Source organism: Eurosta solidaginis, chromosome X, assembly GCF_040869045.1.
Source record: "Eurosta solidaginis isolate ZX-2024a chromosome X, ASM4086904v1, whole genome shotgun sequence".
In the NCBI taxonomy this organism is placed as follows: Eukaryota; Metazoa; Arthropoda; class Insecta; order Diptera; family Tephritidae; genus Eurosta; species Eurosta solidaginis.
This window is the reverse complement of record NC_090324.1, coordinates 81922927-81934344: the sequence shown is the minus strand read 5'-3', so window position 1 is coordinate 81934344 and position 11418 is coordinate 81922927. Positions and strand designations below refer to the sequence as shown.

At 38.7% G+C, this 11418-nt stretch overlaps 1 pseudogene; it reads left to right on the top strand.

Annotated features, from left to right (window-relative positions):
• Positions 1–7304: 7304 nt before the first annotated feature.
• On the top strand, positions 7305–10503 carry LOC137234342 (uncharacterized; annotated as a pseudogene).
• The last annotated feature ends 915 nt before the right edge of the window (positions 10504–11418 follow it).

The following is an 11418-nucleotide window of genomic DNA, read 5'->3' as shown; positions in this document are numbered from 1 at the left end:
CTTCAAGTCGATATTGAACGCCCGATGATGTCATTTTAGTTTCCGTATCTTGGTATGATCTCTTTCGTTTGCAGATTTCAAAGGGTGTTTAGAAAGCTTTCTGGAGCTACCAAAATATTTTTATTTATAAATAGCGTTTGTTTCTTAATCTCTGAAGAAAAAGTCATTCCCTAAATAATCAGCAAAACATAAAATTATAACTTACAAAAAGGCAATTCGACACCTAATTTGGTATCGAACTGTTTGTATCGAACATTCGATACGACGCGTCGACAATTTGCGTTACGGAAAGCGAAAACGACTATTTTATACTCGTTCTTGATCGATATCGAATTACGAAAAGCCACCCCAGCTATCCGTATAGAATAAAAAGCAATTTATTTCCCTTCTATTATTTTAAGGACAACTGTAGATAGCAACAATGTTCAAAATCAAATTATTAGGCTCCTATATTTATTAATAACTTTTTAACAGGGGTGCGCGGTTTTGATTTCCGAATCAAAGATAACATTATTTTCAATTGGAAACTTCTTTCAAATCAAAAATTCTTTTTATTTGTAATTTCATTCTTCACCCATCAAATAAAAATTATCTTTGATTTGGAAGCGGATCAAATCACAAATTAAAAGCATAAAATAAAAGTGGATTCGTTCTTAATAAATATAGGAGCCTAATGATTTGATTCTAAACTTTCTTGCTAATGTATTTAAGGTTCGAAACGAGCTCAAGGCCAGAACAATAAATTTTTGTAATGATTATTGTTTTTCTTAATTTTTCTATAATTGAAAAATTTTATTTTGTTTTTGGAATAGTAAGTAAAAAAATTTTTTCAGACAACCTGCCATAGCTGCGCAGATAGATCCATTTAGAAGTGTGCTAAATAGGGCGGGTCGATTTAAAAATCGCTCATTGCTCTGTGAAAATCATATTCTAGGGATCAAAGGGGGGACATCAGGATTCGTTTTAGAGGTATGGTTCCTTCGGCAAAGTTTCTTATTTTGATACCTAGAATATGGTTTCACAGAGCAATGGGCGATTTTTTTGCCTCCCCACAAATCGACCCGGCCTAGTGCTAGGCCTTCATCATCATAGGCACGCTGCGCTAACCATTTAACTATACAGCGGTGGTTTGTTCGACTGACAAATTGCTACTTCTATTCCTTTTTACCATAATAATTTTCAGAATTTTTTTTAAGTATGCATTTTTGTAGCCCAATCAGTCAGGCAGGAAGGCAGTGTCCAGTCAGAATACCCGGCATGAGTATACAGTCTGCTCTTTTTAATGATAGAAGCAACTTTGTTAGTCTGAGGTTTTAAGACCTACACATAATCTTCGACACTTTACAGCTCCGCGCTAGAACCCACGCCTTTCCCGCTTGGTCTGTAATGTGCACCTCTCGCCTTCGCTTAATTACTCCAGGTCTAATTAGGACGTTTACGGAGCAAGCTTCGAGGGATGCGCCCTTTTTACCTAGTTCATTGCCATCTATTCCCATATGCCCTGGCACCCAATATAGATGTATGCTTCTCCCTGTCCCGATTCTCTCCAGAGACTGCTTACACTCTAACACGCATTTAGATGCTGCGCTATGCGAGATTATTGCCTTAATTGCTGCTTGACTGTCAGTATAAAAGTTGACACGGTTGCAGCTAAAGCTATTCTCTTCCGGGGTTTCTACTGCTTTGGTTATGGCCGATATTTCCGCTTAGAAAACGCTACAGTAATCCGGCAGCCTAAAGGATCGGTCTTTTTCCGGATACTAGTATAAATAAATGGCTTACTTATAAAAAGGGTTTATTGTACTTAAAAAGCGCTCTTTTGAGCAAGTAAAATCTATTTCCAAATAATTTAAAATTCTATTAAACTCAATCAAGGTTCTAGTAATTGGAGCATTGATTGCATAAAGAGCTTTGAAAAGACGAACATTGAAGAATTCAGAGGTCCAAAGCGCTCTGGCAGGAATGTTTATGAAAATCCTCTCAAGGAGTATTGGGCAGTCAGTCGCACCGCGAAAAACGTCAAAAATAAACTACAGCGAAAAAATTAGTCTCCTGTTCTGCAGTGACTTTAAATTAATCAATACGCATCTAGCTTCATAAGTTGGAATGGGTTCAGAGAAGCGTAAGCTGCGCAAAGCAAAATATACGAATACTTTCTGGATCCGCTCAATTCTTGCAATGTGGCACTGATAATAAGTCGACGAAATGAAACAGGCATACTCAAGTTTAGAGCGCACAAACGCTGTATACAAAAGCTTTAGCGTGTAAGGGTCAGTGAATTCCGATCTATGACGCCTAAGAAATGCAAGCATGGCATACGATTTCGAGATCCAACGGTTAATATGGTTTGCGAAAGTAAATTTGGAGTCAAAAGTTACTCCCAGATCTTTTGTTTCACTAACCCTTATAAGCGGCGAGTTAGATAAATGGTATGAGGTATCAATGACATTAACGCATTTTGAAAAATTTATATGAAAACATTTTTTTAAGTTAAGAGTTAACCGATTGCCATTACACCATGTACTTAAATTATCCAAATCTAATTGCATCAATTCGGAGTCATGCCGACTGTGAATAAGTGAATAGATTTTTAAATCATCCGCATATAGTAGAAACCTAACTGCAGAGAAGCAAGAGCGAATGTCATTAATGAACAATATGAAGAAAAGTGCTCCTAGGATGCTTCCTTTAGGGACACCAGAACAGGCAACGAAAGGCGAAGACCTCACATTGTCAACAACAATCCTACAACTGCGGTTTTGTAGGTATGATTCAATCCATTTTAGAAACACTGAGTGGAGACCCATACAGGCCAGCTTGTTAACCAGGACTACATGAGAAACCCGATCAAAAGCTTTAGAAAAGTCCGTATATACTGCGTCAACCTGACATCCAGACTGAAAAGCTGCGATGCAGTCATCAGAAAAAATAGCTAAGTTAGTCAAAGTTGAGCGTCCGGGAAGAAAGCCATATTGCTCTGGACATACAATATTCTTAACGAAAAAAAGTAATTTTTCTTGGATTATGCATTCAAAGAGCTTTGACGTGGCGGAAAGTTTTGAAATGGGTCTGTAGTTGCTAATATCATTTTTATTGCCACCCTTAAAAATAGGTGTAATAAAAGCCAGTTTCAACGCGTCAATGAAAGTACCCGAGGAAAGGGAACTATTAAATATTAATAAAAGGGGATAAACAAGAGCTTCGCACTGCTTAAATAAAATTGCTGACAGACCATCAACATCGGTATTTGATGACTGTTTAAGTCGAGAGATGACACAAACGACATCATCAAAAGACAGTGCAAGACTTCCAAAAATTTATCGATGGTTGTATGTTGAAACTAATGTCATCACTATTATCAGGGTCCGACGCGAAGTTGGCCATGAAAAACTCAGCGAACAGATTAGTACATAGCATAGCATACCCTACTCCTTCCACTATATTGGAACCATCTGTGTACACATGTATTGCCTCGTCCGCCATTTGAGCACCCTTGCGCCAAACGTCCACCTCTATTGTGGCCTTAAGATCTCCCTCGAAGCGCAGATAGGGAATCAGGTAGTCTGTTCGTCTTGTGATTGATGACGCTATACTACTATGGCCGTATGGTCGGCGCGCAAGTTGCCCCGAGGCACCGAGCCTGGTTGCAGTTGTTAACTTTATTTTCTTTGCTACCACGTCTACAGGTGGAATGTGCAGAATGGCATACAATGCAGCCGTCGGGGTTGTTCTCAGGGCCCCCGTAATGCTAATCATTGATAGTCTGCATACTCCCTCTAATTTTTGAGGTAGATTGTTTTTGTGTGGCTTTCCACCAAATAAGAACTCCATAGTATAGAAAAGGGTTTACAATCGCTGTAAAAACCCAATGAGAAAGAGAGCGCAATAAGCCGCACGTACACCCCAGCATTATTTTACATGCATAAAGTGCCGTTGAGGCCTTCTTCACCCTCCCCTCCACGTTGAGCTTCCATGACAGCTTACTGTATAGGATTATTCCTAGATATTTTGTGCACGGTTTTTCCTGCAGGGTCACCCCTCCTAACTTATGCCTGCTCCAATTTGGGACCTTGTACCTCTTTGTAAACAAGACCATATCCGTCTTCTCCGCGTTGACTTTCAACCCGACATTAGATGCCCAGGTAGGAATATCCCGAAGCGCCCGATCCATCAAAGAGCTAATCGTTGGAAGGAACTTTCCACTTATGACAATTGCATCATCATCTGCGTAAGCCGTAAGTTTTACGGGTCCCTCATCGAATCGCCTGAGCACTTGTTTGATGGCCAGCGTCCACAGCAGAGGTGATAACACCCCTCCCTGCGGCGTTCCCCTGTCCACTGATTTCGTGGCCTCGTACAATCCGCATTGTGATGTAATCTTCCTGCAATTTAACATGCAGGCGATCCATCTGGTTAAGGTTGGATGTACTTTAATGTAATTAAGACCATCCATAATCGCCCATTTAGAAATATTATTTAAAAGTCCAGAAATGTCTAAGAAGACTCCTAGAGCATATTCCTTATACTCCAGGGCTTTCTCTATATTTATTACCACCCTATGCAATGCGGTGTCTACCGACTTGCCTTTGGTGTACGCATGCTGTTTTGTGGAGAGCAGCTTTTCATCCACGTTGGACTTTATGTACACATCTTTCAGCCTCTCAAAGGTTTTGAGCAGAAATGATGTTAAGTTAACGGGTCTATAGTCTTTGGGATACACGTGACCGATCCTGTCGCCTTTGGTAGGAAAATTACACGAGCAGTTCTCCAAGGGTGCGGTACATGATTCAGTGTTGTGCTCCAATCGAATATTATTTTAAGCCGTTCCACGAACGCTCTACTTAAAACTTGTAGCAAGGCCGGGAATATACCATCTGGGCCCGGCGATTTAAATTTAGAAAACGTCTTCAACATACACCGCACTCCTTCAATTATTGTCGGTTAAACCGCTCAGCCACTCCGTTTCGCTCAGGGGTATATGGTGAGGTGGTTTGATGCACAATACCTTCCGACAAACAGAAGTTCTTAAATTTTACGTTAATATACTCGGTGCCATTGTCTGAACGAATCATTTTTATTTTGTGCGAACACTGTTTCTCAACCAGTTTCTTGAATTTGACGAACTCGTCAAAAACTTCAGATTTGTGTTTAATAGGCACTACGAACAATTTATGAAAAAATCATCAACGAATGTCAATAAATAACTAGCGCCAGAGAAAGACTTTTCTGCAAATGGACCCATTACGTCCGTGTGTACTAAATCGAGCAAATTTTTTGCCCAACTGCCACTGCTTTTAAAAGAAGCACGCGTTTGCTTTCCTTGCACACAAACCACACAACTTTCTTTACTTGCTTTTTCAAAGTCAATACCAACAAATTCACATTTAATTTTTTTTAAATGCTCTGGGCAAATGTGCCCCATTCTTCTATGCCAAAGCTGATAATTATCGCGAGCAAAAATGCATTGTTGCTTTTCGAGTCGTGATTATATTCTGTATCACAATTTAGACGATATAAACCATTCACCACATTTGCGGTTGCTATCAACTTTTTGTTGCTATTGTAAATTTTGCACTCATTACCTTCGAACATAATTTTATTTCCATTCATAGTCAATTGCCGTACCGATAGCAAATTTGCAAACAAGTCTGGTACGTATTCCACATTTTTCACTACAGCATCTGTTTGCTCTTTTTTCGCTTATAAACGCATATTTACATTACCTTTTGATTTGACTTTAATTCTTTTATTATTTGCATCTAGAATGTTTTTATTTACAACTGGCACTTCATCAACGGTCACATTACAATTTCTAGTCATATGTGAAGTTGCGCCAGAATCAACAAACCATTCGTATTTATTACGAATGTCATGCGAAAGAAGTGATGCGAAAAGAACATTTTGGCCCTTTTTGGCATTACCATCGCGCTGACTTTTGTTAGGACAATTTCTAGCAATATGACCAAGCTGCTTGCAAGAATGGCATTGAAATTGATTTGATTGATTTGACTTTCCCTTAAAGTTGGACTTTGTGGTTGATAAAGTGCATTCTCACCACATGTATTCACGTTATCAAATTTAACATGTTGCAACAAGAGTGTTTTTATGCTATCGATCGTAAGTTTATCTTTGGTGTTTTCGACGGCTAATACAAGTGAACCAAATTCGTCTGGTAGCCCCGCCAACATTAACGATGCGGTAAGCTCTTCGTCGATGCTGAGGCCGGCATTTTGCACTTTAAGTGACGTCATCACGACCGAATTTACGTATTCCTGTACTGATACGTAATTAAAAGGTTTACACTGCACTAGTTGCTTCAATACCTTCACTTTTCGCGAAAGACCAGTGTCTTCATATGCGGAAAATAATGCTTTCCATGCTTGATGACCCGTTGTAGCCATTGCTATATGTGAAAAGTTATTTGGCTCTATCATTAGGGTTATTTCAGCTAGTGCATGTTCATCGCTGTCTTTTTCCTTGTCTGAAGGTTCTGCGGGTAGTTCTGTTTCAACTACCTTCCAGCAGTTCTTTATTACAAGATAGGATTTGGCGTGGCGTTTCCAAACGTCAAAGTTTTCGCGACCTTTTAATTTTTCGAATGGAAAGGTTACTGCGTTTGTCGTCATGTTGAGAAAAAAATCAGTGATTATTCTGTTAAAAGCAGTCAATCCGCGTTTAGTAGATGTTCAACCGTTTAGAAAATATATTTTATTAAACTTTATCAATAATATTTCGCGTATTAAGGGCCCATAACCTATTGTAAATTGATTATTCCACGCAGTTTAATAAAAGACACGACACATTAGAAAGTAATTCAAACCGGAAGTAAAAACATATTTATTCAGTAGAAATTTGGATACATATTCAGGGTTGAATTTAATGGTTTTAAGTGTCGTTCGATTTTACACTTCAATACTCTGACTTTCGTGTGGAGCGCATAATTCCATACCATTGTGAATGATGAAAAAGTGTGATCTCTTCTGCATAATCGTCAAAATTCCAAAGTGATTGGATCACCTGATTCGTATTTGACTATCGCTGTCTCATTCTGTATCTCTTTCTATCACCCGCTGAAGATAGGCGCCGCCATATTGAACAGCCTGTCAAAACGCTAAAAAGTAGCCATATTGAACAGCCTGTCAGGCAGTTGAGAGATAAGAGATCACACTTTGTCATCATTCACAATGCTCCATACGTTTGCAAAGCTAATACAAAGTTCCGGGAAGCTATCTCGGTAGGGGAAAAGTTGGCAGTAACTTTACGTTACTTGGCAACAGGAGATATCTTTTCCAGCCTGATGACTGATGTTGGGAAAAACTACCGTCTGTCATACCATATGTGAGACATGTCGTGCTATTTTTGAAGCTTTGAAAGAATAATTTTTAAAGGTGAGTATTCATGTGATTTCTTTAATCAGACACAAACCTACACATATATTAATGTTAGTTATATTGCGTCAAGGTTCCCAGCAGTCATGAAGAATGGACAGAAGTTGCGCAACGTTTTGACAGCGATGGAGTTTCCCTAATTGCTGTGGGACACTGGATGGCAAGCATGTAGATATTAAGGCACCAGCAAACTGCGGCTCTGAGTACTTTAATTATAAAAAATTCAACAGCATTGTTCTCATGGCTCTAGTGGACGCCGACTACAAATTTTTGTTTGAAGTTAGATCATATGTCCGTGAATCTGATGGTGGTGTATTTGGAAGGTAATTCTGCTACAAAATCTTGGAATTTAGTATAAATAGTTATGAACTCCTATTCCAAAATACACAGATGTGTCCACTTTCTACTGCACTTGCTGAAAATACAACTAATTTGCCACCACCGAAGCCACTTCCACATGAAGGAAATGAAATGCCTTTTGTAATTTTTGCTGACGAGGTTTTGCCTTTGAAACCGTACATAACGAAACCTTTTTGTTATCGTGAACAAGTTATGTCGCACAAAATTTTCAACTATAGGCTATCTCTAGCCAGAAATGTGGTTGAAAATGTGTTCGGCATATGTGCATCGCGGTACTGAATTCTTAGTAGGCCAATGGACGTGAAACCAGAATACGCGAAAGCTATTGTTATCGCCATTTGCGTCCTACACAATTTTCTTTTAAGCCGCAAGTCAGTAAATCTGAGAACATCTGACAGAGTAGAGATATACGCCGCCGATTAGGGTCGTTTTTCGCACGCCGGCGCCGAATGTCAAAAATATCGGCGCGGCGGCGGCGTCCGGCGCGTTACTATATTTTCTACTCGTTTAAGACTGTTTAGGCCATTTATTGTTCATGTCGAAAATTGGTCGGATATGGTCGAAAGTGGTATCAACGTATGCGCATCACTGCCAGTTATAAGAAACTAATTGCGAAATTTAAGTCTTCCTAACTGTTCAAAAGTTATTTAAAAAAACAGGCGATGTCAGCTTAACACGGACTTTGTATCACCCAATTCACCAAGTTATTAAAACAAAACACTAAAAGAAAATTTATATATTAATTTTATTTGCTCACTTTGCATATTTCAAAAAATTAATAATGGACAATGAATTCCAATAAAATGATCCGATGGGAATATGTTTTGAAATTGTCCTCAAGTTGTTAAAAAAAGCAAATAAACCAAAAAAGGTGCCGATTTAAAAAAAAATATATATTGCGATTGGCTGAAAGAATAAGCGAAATCAGTGACGCAAAATCTTTAAGTAGGTTCTAGGGGCATACACACTCCTTTGAAATGATTCTTACCTCATAATTAAGTTGAGGACATATGTACGTATGAGAAGGGTTTGAAAAATCACTTGGGCTTACATTCAAACATCTGTTGTCTATTTGCGAAACTATACAATAGGGTCTGAAATGTTAATTTTGATTTTCACACTTAATCCTTCAACACCCAAGTCTCCCGGCTTGCGATTTCCTAAAGTTGGCGGCCCTATCCAAAACTAGTCCCTTGGAGTGAATCACATTGATTAAAGCCTATCACGAAGTTTAAATATCACCTACATGTTACGGCTCCTTTTACAAATGTGGATACGTAGGCACATATATTTACCAGGTGAGGCTTTGTCCTTCGCAAGAACAATCAAAGTGGTGAATGAAAATCTTTCCGAAGACAGTCGAACTAAGGACCGTATGTGCTATTACCCTAACGTAGTGGACAGTCGAAATAGTCTGAAAACTGAAGCTACGCGGTCATCCATACTGAGCTCTTTATCATAAGGCCGGAAAACCGAAGTTAAAATCTTTCAACTTAAAATCGGTCGACTTTCATTCTAAAATATCATTTTGATGTAACGGAGACTATTGAACTCAATGTTGTGAACACAAACGTCTGCAAACTTTGGTCTACATTTTAAAAATTTTATCCAGGGTCCTTGTAAAATTTTAATTATGTAGATGCGCCGAAGATTATACGATTTTCACCCATTTCGCAATGACATCCACTTAGACTTCTTATGATTTCGAGAGCGACATCTTTGGTCGTATAGTCACTCCCTAAAGTTTCAAGTTGTTTCTCTGGTGTAGCTCGGCAGCATAGCGCGACAAAAGCATCCGTTGGAAACTCTTCGGAGCTACACCTAGAGCTTCTAGGAAAGCGACGTCAACGAAGGTATGAGTTCGAAGTCGCACTCCTATAGCTTCTGTGCTGGCATATGGTATAAGGGTCAGGAGGCGTGATAGAGACTGGTGGTCGGGACTGCTACTGTTCGCACATCGGTAATAGCTCTTAAAAACAGCCGAAACAACTGTGCCCTGTGCCACGAGAGTCATGAGTATTAAATGACCATTAATAGCAACCGTAAGTCGCCTTTGTGCGTGGCCGCCAAAGAGCCACAGATGATTTAAAGGAATTGTCGACGATTATTAGGAGTTAACCCTAGGTGAAACTACGCTTTGCACGAGATATATAGACAAAAGTTTGACTATTTTATGTATCTCTATTTCTTTTCAGCAGAAGCAGCAGTACCAGTTCCAAAGACCGGGGTTAGGTTTGAAGCCTCTCTGGAGTAAGCGAACGAGGGACAACCCCTCAGCAAAGAGCTACTCCTGAAAATTTTTGAACGGTCTGCGAGATCTTGAGGCAAAAACACCGGATCTTTCCGAAATGGCCAACACGTTGATTTCCTTAAATAAAAACAAACAAAACCTTTCCTAAATATTATTTTTTTAAAGAGAAAAATCAAGCTTTTTAAAGTAAGAACACCGGCGTACACCGGCGCGCCGCCCACGCCGCCGCCGCCAGTATATAATAGAGCCTACGCCGCCGCCGCCGATAAAGTGATCGGCGTAAACCTCTATGACAGAGGTAGTGAGACAAATGGTGTTGCTGTTCAAGTTAATTGGCGAATGGAGCTTGGAGAAAGCGGAATGATCCCATCAATTCGGCTAAGCAGTACTTTAGGTAGGCCAGCAAGCAATACAGTAAATGTGCGTGAACAGTTTATGGAGCACTTCATGACACCCCATAGTGAAGTTGCCTGGTAATACAACAGAACAATACTACATGACTAATTTAGTAGTAATTAAGAAGCAAGTGTGCAATAGTCCGGGTTGGTCCCCATACAAAAAAAGCAGCCTCTAATTTGAAGCTTGAAGCTAAGAGGATTTCGAGACAATTTTTTTTAAATGTTTTTGCTCCTTACAAAAACAGCTCAAATGGCTTTTTATTGTAACTTTTTTATTTGATATCCGATTTTTAAAATTGATATATCAAATTTTTTATCATAGTTCCTTCTAATGTAGGAAGTCGTTTTCACATAGTTGTGTAAGCTACCGAGTTGTAGGCCCTTAATATATTCTTTTTATTTCAAAAGAACATTAGAAGAAATTGGCTCTCAAAGTAAACATTTTGCCATATCAATCGGATGTCAAATAAAAAAGTTACAATAAAAATACTATTTGTTTTTGTAAGGATCAAAATTTTTGAACTTTGGAGTATTCTAATCTCTGAGTATAATCGCACCAGCCGGCTGTTTCGGGGTATCACAAAATCTGAAAAAATGAAAATTTTTGATTACATCAGTTTTATATGAAACAAGCGATATGTACAAATAAAAAATGGTTTGCGTATTCACATTTTTGTTTAATTCAGTCTTTGCTTATTATTAAATTCAATAAAGCTGTTCAGTTTAATATACATACATAAATTTTTTTAATAACATTTTGTAATTTTTAAGTCTTTGAACCAGGGATGCACCTTAACGTTAAGCTAATCGTTTATCAAAAAATTTCCACCGTTTCCGTTGAAACACTTCGAAATATTATCGATAAAGAAATTATAAAGATAAATTGTACATCGTATTTAACCGAAACGAAAAGCTTTCGTTAACGTTAAAAACGTTAACAAAAACGTGATACTTTATGTTTGAATTGTGCTGGCAATGCTATAGCCATGGTGAGGCCGTAAGCGAGCGGACATACACACAC